Source organism: Apteryx rowi, unplaced genomic scaffold (assembly GCF_003343035.1).
Source record: "Apteryx rowi isolate R43461 unplaced genomic scaffold, aptRow1 scaffold_635, whole genome shotgun sequence".
NCBI classification, from domain to species: domain Eukaryota; kingdom Metazoa; phylum Chordata; class Aves; order Apterygiformes; family Apterygidae; genus Apteryx; species Apteryx rowi.
Window position 1 is genome coordinate 1 of NW_020450911.1, and position 12,462 is coordinate 12,462.

The window sequence follows — 12,462 nt, forward strand, 5'->3', positions numbered from 1 at the left end:
AAGCCCACAACTTCCAACAAGATCCTCAAGTTCTAGTCAGAGCCCAACCACTGCTGCGCAAACTGCTGCGTCTGTTCGCTGCCTCTGTTCGCTGCGCTCATCAAGAAATCGTTTTCTAGCATAATTTTCCCCATGTCTTCTCCAGCATTGGATTTGTTGACATCTTTCCATGCAGGGGCGGGGAAATTTCTTCAAGCAGTACAAATGAAATGTTTGTGTATCTTCTGTCTTTTTATTATTTAAGTTGCACTAAACATAGCAGAGTCCCTCCCTATGCTTATTCACAGGTGTATTTTTGATTTATTTACCAAAATACCTTACCCAGTTTTCTTAAGCATAAGAAGATGAATTGAAAAACCTCATAAATAGATCTCAGAGCTGTTATGTTTTAAATGTAAAGACTGGCACCTAACTCTTAGGATGTAGTAGGGACTAATCATTAGTTTAGGGGGCTTTTTCTCTTTTAGAAAACAAGCTTTAAGGCACACATCATTCGACAAGTCTCACCGGACAGTTTCCCAGGCACAAAGAAGCAGAGCGCTTGGCTGAACATGAATTGGCAGCACTTGCAGGCAGTACTAACAATAGTTACTTGAATAGAAAAATTCTGCTCAGCGAATATGCATGAGTTCTGCTCCTCAACACAACAGAAGAATGTTGTTAAAGGTTATAGCCAGCAGAAACATCTCAATACGCATTTTTTACATCCTTTCATTATTTTGAATACTGCGTTCTTGTAGACGCTAGAAATTTCATAAAATGTATTTAAATTTTTGATATTCAATTTATTTTAAATCTCCTGTCTGGCACCCGTAATCTGATTTAGCAAAATACATAAACCAATTTGGTGCAGCTAGTGTGACCTCTTTCCTGTCCTGCCCGTACCCAGCACTGGAAGGAAGGCTGAGCGTGGAGTTTTTATCTGCATGTGTGCAAAGAAAACAAATAAGTAGCAGAGGGAAAGGTTTTGCCAGAGTCTCTGTTCACAATGTACTCTTTCTAGAAAAACAAATTCCTCCCTGAACTGAAATTCAGGACAGAAAAGTGTTTGTTTCTCTGTGTATGTGTTGAATAATTCTTCTACACACACTGAAAACCTCAAGAGACGGATTGCTGGGTGATTATGAAAGAGCCCCTCAGTGCATGCACCATCAGTCTGCTCCCACTGGGTGTGGTGGCACTGCAGACCAGAAGAGGACTAAGGACTAAACTCAGACTGGTACCCCTGATTGTCCAGCGTACTCCTGCCACCTTGGGGGGTATGAGCACCAACACCCCCCGAAGACATATATGGCACCTGCTATTTTGGGGAAATTCGTCATTTGGAACTCATTTTTGGCCTTGCCTGCAAGCTTTCCTATACCCAGGGTGGACTGTAGAATTTCTCTCAATACATATACATGTCTGTTTTCATATGCTTGTATATTAATGTAGCATTTCCACATTTGGGGAGAGACTGGCCGTAAAATACTATCCCTGTAATTCACACTGACATAAAGTTATTTGAACTTAATTGCCTGGCCCATATATCTTCAGCAGTCACTTCAGAACCCCCACTGTACAATGCAGAGCTGCTGCAAATGCTAGTCTCTTCCCTGAGATTTCACTGGCTGGGGTGGCTTGAGAAACATGGGTTGATCTCCCAGTTACAGGCTGCCACAGTTAGCAGGGACCCTTGGGCCTGAGTTTTCACCACTGAGCAATACCTTAAGGGTGGTTACACAGTGATTGTCCCCACACAGAGAAAAGGACGGGCTGTGATTCATGCCACTGCAGCAGAGCGGACCTCTTCGGGTGGCGGTCAGCTGGAGGTGGGGACAGCCTTCATGTGTGGCCCTTTGTACCCTCTTGCAGCCCAAAAGAAATGCTGAACCGCAACGCCCAGCCAATGGGCCAGGCTGGACAGCTGCTAGGGCTGCCCGCTACCGCCACAACTCAGCATGGGGAGCTTTCTACTAGCTGACTTTGCCCTTTGCTAGGGCCAGTTTATTGTGACTCTTGGATTCAAACCTCACTCGTAACTCTGCTGGAATAACAGGAATGTTTATTCCTTTGCTCCTAAGGCCAGGTAGCATTTGTGTAATAGCTAACATGATTCTGTGAGTCAGAATAATTATTTCAAGCATGTACAAATGAGAATAATTATTTCAAGGATCTTCTATGGGATTTAATAATTAGTCATAAAGTAATACATACACAATAAACTATAACAACATAATTAGTTGAAGTTTGTTGCATCTTCCTGTGATAACGTTCCCAGGAATCTCTGATCGCTTTTGATCATCTTGAACCTGCTCTGGTGTTTCCAGCACAACAGACTGACTTGAAGCAATTGGGAAAAGCATAATGGACTGACAAAGAGACCCAAACTGGAAATGAGCCTTCCTCCTTTTACTTTCTTGAAACTGTGCCTTTACTACCTTCACTTAGTTCCAACAGGTACAGAGGGCTAACAGTATGACAGGGAATGGGTCTTCTCCCTCATCTTGGCATGCAGCTGGTGTTATTAATTGTATCATTAAGCCAAGGCCATCTTATGTTGGATGTTTAGTAGTGGGGAGGGAAACAGGTTCCACTTCCAGTGTGCCCAGACTGTCTGTATCTGCTATATTAATTAGCATGTTGCTTATATCATACAATAACAATAGTCTTTCCTTACTCTTTATTGTAATGTGTCATTACACATACAAGATGGCTTGTCAGTATTTTGATCTCTTCCCTCCCTCTTTGTTTCAGGCCTTTACAAATTAGTACTACAGTTAGGCCAGAAGAGGAGCATCCCTCTTACAGTCCCTGCCAGCTTCTGAGCATCTGTAAATTCTGCAAAACACCTGCTACCATGGGGAAAAAAAAATGTTGAAATGGGCAGCACCATGAAAAAGGATCGTCACTGGGGCAGACAAATATATCTGCAAATATCAAAGAGGTCTTTGCCACCAAACAAGAGATATAGTGGTTGTTGGCATGTCCAAATGCCATAACATCAGCTGGGCCACAACACAAGTCATGATAATGGAAACTCATTGGAGCACAAGCAGACACACATCACCTGAGTTCAGTCATGGCCCAGCTCTCCCTAATTCTATCCATAGCAGCCAGGGGAAACAGAAATTTAATCCTGATCTAGCATAACCAGCAGCCCCACCTCTGGACTGTGCAAAAGGCTGTTGTGGACAGTATCTCACACATGTTGCAGACAACATTTGCTATGCAGATCCAGGCAGGCATAATGCCAGACTCAATATCCTTCTGCTGCTCTTTTCTAAAAGTCAGACTGGGAAAACTGCGCTGAAGAACTCAGTGCTGTAACACAAACAATTAAATAGCAGGGAATCAAAGTAGTTTTTTTTCGAAGTGATGTGTGGGCTCTCCAGGAAGCTGCAGAATTGTTGGAAGAAGGAATTACACATCAAGACCCATATCTGAAACAAGCTGAAAGGCATGTGAAATAAGCACTTGTGTGAAATGGCTCCATTAGCAAACTGTTGCAGCTAGCAAAGAACTGGTTAATGCAGTGTTGGAGGAAGCAGGAAGTCATGACAGTCTATGCTCATGGATGCTAATGGAATGAGGATGATGTATCTTTACAGAACACTATCACACTTGCTCTCTGTTACTCAATAGCAGAATGGAAAACTATTGGTACATGAAAAGAACTAGGCAAAGTCCTAAATGATATACTGTGATGGATGTCTTTGACCAGTTAATGTGAACAGTCTGCATGCATATGCTGACAGGATTGCTCCATGAGACGCTGCAGGAGTGGTCACCAGCTAGACAAATTGCACAAACCAACATGTGCACAACAGTGTGAACATATGACACATCCACTGTTCAGCTGAAATCTTCAAAATAGATTTTCTTGCCTCACTGAAACTTCCTAAAACCACACTGGAGGCTAGGTGACTGGAAAGGTGGCACTCACATTGAGTGGGTTTAACAAATGTTGGAAATGAACAGTGATACTGCTGAACACCCATCTGCAGATGGATGGGAACAGCGGCCAACCTGGAGATGTTTGGCTTGTCTCTGAACAAGAGTTGGCATGGCAAAAGACAATGTGCAAAAATAGGGCTTATAGACATGTCCGTAATAATAAGGCAGGTCCAAGGTCAAGCGAGAAACTGGAGGCAGCAAGGCAAGGTCAGGGTCAGTGAGGTACGAGGCTGGGTGCAGGTGGACCTACAAAGTAGCTCAGGCAACGAGCCGAACCCCTAGGAAGGAGGGAGAGATGGCAAAGCCTGCAGGTGCACTCAGGGCCCTGACAGAGGTGTAGTAGCAGACAGCTAAACAAACGCAGTCTTTCTAAAATCCACACAGTCACTCTTGGAGGGCTGGCATGATTTTTAATGGTAAAAGAGGGTTCATCCGACTCCAACTTTTGGACTGTTCAGTTTGGAGGACTGCTTGGTTTGGGACTCCTTGCAAGTAACTTGCTCTGATTTGTCCGTGTAATGGCACAATGGCTTCATCAATACCAACAGGGGGCGGGGGAAGAAGCAGCTGTAGGCATCGGAGGACTGTTGCCAATGATATTCATAAATTGGCAGGTGCTTCCTCCTAACCCTTTGGACTGTTTGAACACACAGGAGATGCATTTATTTTCTTTATGGCTTTGAAGACATTACAAGCCATATTTCCTGATACTCCTTGATGATCAGAAGGAATAGGAACAAAATGAAAAAAAAAAAGCTGAAATTGTGAAATGTTTATTTATTTATTTATTTAAAGGCAGTATTATTGTGATGAAATGGCAGAGATTGATAGCCTCTACAGCTGCAGAAGCTGGGAATGACCTATCAAAGTACGGAACCCATCTGCTCATTCAGAGTGATTCAGCCTTCTTCAAAGCTGTGAGGGCCTGTGATGTCTCTGGTATGATCTGAATTGTATTTTCCTTAACACTCTAATTCAGTTTCCAGGAGTATAAGAAAGACGTGACAATACCCCTTCTTTTGCTTCACTGATTCCACTTCTCCCACTTCAGCTCTGCCACATGGCATTGGGGATGCTCCTGTGGGAAGAGCAGACACACTTTCACACTGTAAATGGGAAGAAATGAACATTTTAGGGTCCAAACAAATGGAGAAGGTTGGTGGTTGACCTAAAGCTCTGGAACAGCCTACTGCACTTGCCCATTTTTGGAAATCATTTTCAGGAGGATGACTAAGATGACAGGTGACATCAGTAAGATCCAAACATATTTGGCAGACTTTATAAGCTAAAGACGGAACCAAACAATACACAGGAATTGCTTCAAACAGCACCACAAGACTGAAGAAAGCTTTGGGGAGTGGGTGTTGAAGAGAACACAAGAGCAGTGAATAAAAGCTTAGCAGGAAAGAAAGTCTGACACTTGAGAGAAAAAAATATCAAACCCATTTATTGAAAATTATTTTCTCAATTAAATTATTTAGATTTTAATTAGCTTCATTTCATTTGCTTTTTCTTCACTTTTTTGTTTTTCTGAGTAATAAAAATATTTTATTTAAGAATGTTCTCAGGTTCTAAAAAACAAAGTCTCTGAAGTTATGATTTAATTTCTTTAATTAACCCCCCATATCTTTTGATAGGAGAAAGCATTTTTCAGCCACCTGTGGTTGAGAATGAGAAGTTGCAGGCACTGAAAGCCTGTTCAGGAGGAGCTCAGGGAGGCAGAACAAGGCTGTTCAGCGGGTATGCGGGCAGGGCTGCGGAGATGAACACCAACGCTTTTTTGAAAGACTCCACAGGCTTTGAGATGACTTTAAATATCTGGAGTTTTTGTCTCAGTCAAGTACAAGCACAGGAATGGAATAGGAGGCTTAAGGCTGGGGTCTGAATTCAGCAATGAGACTGTCATTCCACAGGGTGCTAACAGCAGATCTCCTTGTTATTATTTTAGGTGAATTGTTTTTAATCTAGACTGTTTCACTAGCCCAGTTTGTATCCTGGACATCCACGTAACTGCATGGGCTCCACCAAGCAGAATTCAGATGTTAGGCATACTAGTGTGACCTGGGAGCAACTTCAAGACTGCTCTGTCTCTGTCTCCGAGCATAAGATCAGACTGTTTGTAACCGCAGAGAGGAACAGAGAGAACCAGACCTACATTTCTGACTGTGTAGGCCTGGGCCTCTGCTCAGCCATGACTCCTGGTTATTACACTCCCACCTGTTTTTCCGGCTCCTTCCCAGCTGCTCTGTCTCAGCTGGTGTATCAAGTGATCTTTTGGGAAAGACCTCTCCCGATGGTGAAGAAGCCTGTGAACTGCAAAACGGCATGATGAGTGCTCCTGCCAATTACCTGCCATCCTTTATAATATTTAAATTATTTCTAAAATTATAATGTCCTTGGGGAAGTAGGGAAACTGTGTTCCACTAAGTAACATCTTATTAATCAGATTCTATATGGCACTGAATGAATGACTGAAATCAAGTCCATCAGTTAGAGAGGATCATGAATGTCAGATTAGCTCAGTAATTATTGAAAGGCTCAGTAATATAGTTCTTGAATGGAGACATGGAAAATGACATTCTTTCCTTTTAATCAGAGGCCCGTGATCCATGCGGGCTTTTTAGAAAGTGATTCCTTGAGAAGGGCTGTTTTCGTCTCCATAAAGGAAGACAGTGCACTACCTATGTTTTGTATTCAAGCCCATAGTGAGGGAGCTTTGCTGCTCACACCTGGGCAACCGACTCAGTGTCCCAAACCATGCTGGAAATGCAGGGGATGACAAACTGCAGCTTAGTGAGAGGCAGGGTAGCTCAGATAGGTTACTAGAGTAGGTCTTGAGGGAAAAGCTGGCAGGGGATGCTCTGAGGCAGAAGCAAGGACAGAGGGATCTAAGCACCAAGCTTGGCACCTTCAAAGTGGCTGGTAGGAAGGACTCAGCTGTTTGTTCTTCAGACAATAATGCCGATCTGGGATTCAGGCTTTGGCTTCTCTCTAGACAAATGTCAGAACAGCCAGGTGCAGCTTGATATCAATGGGCTCTGAACATCAATTTTTATCCCAGCCAGATCTGGAAAAAAGATTGGATTTTTATTAGTACATTGAATTAAATTTGTTTAAAAAATCATACTGGAATAACTGGAAAATGTTTTTGGTTTTGGTGTAAAAGGGAAGAACTGACAGTATGCCTAGCTAAATTTTGCGTGTTTTTTATTTGAAATGGCAAAGGCTGACAAGATATGGTTTTGAATGGAATAAGTAAAACATTTTGTTAGGAAATGTTGCATTTTTTAAAGTTGATTAAAAACTCAGCTGAAAAAAAAACCTTTGGAGTTTGGTCTAGTTTTGCAAAAGGTTTCAGCTGGCAAACAGAAAAATGTAAGCTCCTCTCTACTCAGATTTCACACTATATCAAGGCAAGCATATTTCTTTCAGAACTGCTGGATAGATACCCTCAAACTGTGTTTTTATGATACCTAGAATTTCACAGTCTTGGGAAGAACAGTGGAGTATGAATACAGTATGCTGGGTCCACCAATTGTCCTTGAAGATTTTAGTTAGGGGATCTATGAAGAGGAAAAACCACATCCCAACTGCAATTACTGTGAGTACAGAGAGGCCAAGACCAGTAGGCTTACCTTGGACTTATCCACCTGTGCAGACCTGCATAGAGAAGTACGGAGGGAATTGGGGTCAGGCCCTCATTCTCCTGTGACACAGAGAAAGAAATATTCAATTCTCAATGCCCTGGTGCTGGTGCAGGGAGCATGAGCCAATAGGAAGCTAAGGCACCAGTGAAATGATATTCAGGCTAGACTAGAAAGCAAGATTCTGGGAAAGAAGTTGAAATGCAGATGGCAGGGTCATCCCAATGGATCCTAATTTAAACTCATGGTTTTTAATCGTAAGAAAGGCACAAGATTTCTGCAAAAGGTTTTTGGTCTAGGGTACGGAGAGTGTCAACTGCATTCCAAGCCAAGCCTTGTCTAGGAGTAAAGACTATACTTAGGCAACGTACTTACTCCCAAGAAGGTAGGACAAGGCTTGAGAAGTGAGCCTTTAGCATTCTGACCCTCCTGCAGTTTCTTCTCCAGAAAAAGCTTTCCTGTTGGATTCAGGGACAGAGTCCACGCTACGATTCCTTGAAAGCAGTCAGCTCCCTACAGCATCTATGCATCTAGGCGTGGATATCTAACTGCTCTACAGTCTGGGCTGCTCACAGCTGGCTCCTTTTCTGTCAACAGAGAGAGGCAGGCACCTCAAGCCTGTCCCGTTTAATTAAGAGATGAATCTTCCTGGGTGCCTATGGTGAGCAGTGACAGTTTAGACATTGGTACATATCTGGATATTTAAACTGAAAATCTAAGGCGGGAGAAAGCTACACCATGAACTTAAATCTGTGTTGTGCTAGTTGGATCTGCATGGAGAAGAATCACCAGCCATGGCTGACTCTGCTCTGCAATTGCCTTTTACCAATGACTGCAAACAGCAGTAGCAACAAAACATCAGCCCTTTCCCTCCATGCGGGAGAATAGGGAAGATCAGAAAAGTGAGTGTGAACAGGTCTTTACTCTGTTAATTAATTCCCAGCAAACTGTATTGAAATTGTGCCTCAGAGTGTTTATCATTAAGGCAATTATTTTAGGCTGACCTACTTTTCTCTGTCTCTTTAATAACATGGGCTACATCATTAGATTTGTACATGGGCAACAGAGAAAGGAAGCTAATTGGTAGCAGCCTCTTTAAGAAATAAAGCAGCCTAATCGTTTGCCTCCTCACGTTCTTCCATTACAGCTGAGGAACTGCAGAAGATGTTCACTGATTAGTCTGTTGAATTATGAATTAGGCTTCTGGTCCCAGTGCAGCTGTTTTCTCCATGTCATTCCTAGCACTTTATTTCCCCATCTGCTTATAAAACCAGGAGCTTGATCCTGCAATAAACACTTCAAATGCTTTTTTTAGGGGCTAATTAATTGTGTTGCATTTCTTGAACACATATAGCTATCCTGGCTTGCACCAAATTAACAATGCTAATTTCTCTACTGCTCTGTGCCCAAACAATCCCTCCTACAGATGAGTTGGAAAATAAAGAGGATTACATCAAATGATTTTTATGTTTCCAGGTCTTACCATTTTGTTAGTTTCTGTGCACAATGCAGAAAGGGTGTCATCAGAGTAGTAGCATTTGCAAACCAGTTTTACTGCTCCCAAAGCTGCTTGGACTGATCTGTCCTTGCAGGAGCCAAAACAGTTAAGTGACATTTGCAACTGGCTCACACCTAATGTTCAGTTCTACTCTCCAGTTGCTGCCTTGGCTACTGCTCCCTGTGAGTTACAAAGGGGGCTGCTTGGCATCTGTGAGCTGCTCGTACAGCTTGAGACTACAGGGTGATGATGGGGTACACTGAGGCCTGACTGAGTGATGAGTGAGGCTGCATAAAAGTAACAGCTAAATAAGAGACTAGTTTAAATTAATGATCCCTTTAAAGTATACAAGCCACTCTGGTCGGCAGTAATTAGATGACAAATTGTATTTTATTGTGACTGTTGAGCTAACTGTGACATCAGCCTCATATGTGTGTTTGGGCTGATAAAGAAGGATATCAGATATGGCACCCTGAGCATGTCAGAGACCCCAGACCACTTTGTGCAGCTGTGATTTAGATGCCAGCAATATCTTGCAAATGCATTGGCTTTTCATGCTCAATTAGAGCTAGCAGAGCATGTGAGGAGTAAGGAGCTGCTAGCACCTCTCCGAGCTGGTGGTCGTACATGAGCCAGCTGGCCAGACCTGGGCCTGCTTCCAAAGGAGGAAAGCAGAGGGGTCTAGAGAAAGCAAACAGAAAGAGTGCAGGTCAGCCCCTCTCTGAGGCAGCAGGTTCCCTGTTTGTTAGCCATGCTCCTAACTGGGGAGGGGGAGGGTGGGGGGGCAAATCCACTCCTCCAGCCTTTTTACAAGCACATCTTCCTCAGTTTTAATGCTTCAACATTTGCATCTGTAAGGAAGCTGCAGAAATAGATTTTCTGGTTGGAGGCTGATCTGATTTGTGGTCCAGCTTTCTCTCAGACAGCAAGTTTGCAGCTTTTGGTGGGTGGAACAAAACCAAAAGAAGTATTTTGGGGGATGGTGTGAAAGAGGCAGGAAAAGTGGAAAATATCAGTCCCAGGTTTATACATTTCTGTGGAGGTGTCTTTCTCTGCATAAGTAATCTAGGGACTCCTCACAGTCACGAGAGAGAGGGGGTCCTGAGGGGCACTGGTCTCTGTATCATATTGAATGTTTCCTTTAGGATGTATTGAATCATATCCTGAATTTGTCAGTTTGCAGGTGGCAATGAGGGAACTGGGATGACTAGGTCAGACTGGAGATGTCAAAAAAACAGGTGAAATGAGCTCTGCTCCTTCTGCTTGAGCCATCTCACATTAGTTTGCTTTATTTTTCTGTAGGCTGTCCACTTTGTCTTTCTTCCTGCCTTCAGCTTTTTAAAGAGGACCATTCAGAAACAAAATGCCCAGTGCAATTCTTTTCGGCATTAGGACAGTGAGGCAATGGAACAAGAGTTTCTGCAGTTTCCATCCTTAAAGGTTTTTAAGACCAGACTGGATAAAATCCTGAGTAACCTCATCTTGTCTCATAGCTGACCCTGCTTTGAGCAAGAGATTGGACTAGAGACCTTCTGAGGTCCTTTCCATCTGGATTATCCTATGACTCTTTCAGCTTCAAGAAAGAGTTTCCTARTTTTTTCCAAATGAAGCCATAGGCCAAATTTCACTGACATACTCCCTCTGAGATTATTTATTTGGGACATTTTACTCATCAGTAAATGTTTTGCCCCATTCTAGCTGTGGCCTTTCAGCTCATGGAGGACATGCAGGAGCTTTTGGGTTTCCTGGGTGGCTGTGTCCTTCAAGCTAACAGCCCTGATGCAGACTGGAGTGTCTCAATTGCCTAAGTGAGCTCTCTCCAACCCCGTGACTAGCTGCCAGATGTCTTTAGGTGTTTGTTGTGACCTATAAGGGTTGCTGATCTGGAGATTAGCCTTCCTCAAGGACTACCTCTCTCACGATTAAACCTGTCACAATCTTGGTCCATGATAGTCCAAATTTGGTGACCCTGAGTTCGCAAAAGTAAAGGGCATATGCCCAGCATGAAGAAAAGAGAGGAAGACTGTTTTTTTTGGCTAGTGACTGGAATTATTTCTACCTCTTTGGTGTTTTGTTACTGCAGATTTCTTTTGTATTACTGTTACTGATTTTTGGTGGTTGTTTTTTTGCTAGCATTACAGACTGGTCTCCCTGGGGCTCCGGAGTTGTCTTTTAATATATGTTTTTTAATGATCTACATGTAACTCAATCAACCAGTTAAGCTCAAGGATGAAGACAAAGTCCTGGCTGACATTAGTCTTAGCTCCATTTCTGCTCTTTAGCTAAGGCTACAAAGTTACGGTTTCAGATTTGTAAATACTTCTAAATCCAATAAATGAAACTAGCCCCTGGTGTATCCTTGGTGTTCAAGACTGAAAAAACCCAATTAGCCTGTGAAGAGCTGTTCCCCACAGAATAAAATTTCACTGTTTGGGCCAGTGCACTATGAAATCATTTGTGGCTATACCTTATCATTGATCATTTCTTGTTCAACACAAGAAGCTCCAAAGGTGACTTGGTTTCTTGTCAAAACTTCTTTGTTGATTATCTCTTGTTCTCTCTTTCATCACCCTGCTTCTTTGACTCAGTTTTTCAGAGAAAGATGTAGAACAAATGCAATTTTTAAAGAAGATAGACACTTATTTTGAAACTTGTTGTATTCAGCTGTTGGCTATCATCTCACGCTTGGTCTGTGTTTGTTTGATATTCTGAGTGCATCTGTACACATCCAGCACAGTGAAAGCCAGGACTGCAAGGGGCTTTATGAATGACAGTGATCCTTTGTGTTAGTAGTGGGTCCTATTATTAACAATAAATGATGGTATATGTGTGGAATTTATACATTGTGTCCTTCCTCCTGCTGTACTCTGTGTTACTGTGGACCTCACAAATATAAGCCAGCTAGAGTCCAGCCTCTCCCTGAATCTTCAAAGGGAAGATATATATTTCTTGTTGGGCTTTGCAATATGGAGGCAAGCAGTTGCCCCCCTGCCATCGCCTGAATCCACAGAGAGGAGCTGGTTGATGACGAATTGTGTCACAGCATCCCACACAGTTTCTTCTGCAGGTGAGAATTGTTTTCTCAACAACTGTGAAAACTATCAGTTGTTTGAGAATTCAAACATGAGACTGGGCAGACATCTATTTACTACTGGAATGGATTGAGGTTTCTCTTATGGATGTAGGGATTTAAATCTCAGGCTGCATGCAAATGTCAGCACAACTTTTCCTCTGGAACTACTTTAGCATTGTCAACTACCAATCTCCTGTTAAAAGAAATTGCTGTGTATAATAACAGAAGACTTTCCTGACACAGAGGGTGGAGGACAGAACCAATACAAAGCTCTGGATGAGAGCTGAGTGAGAAAGAATACAATAATGTTA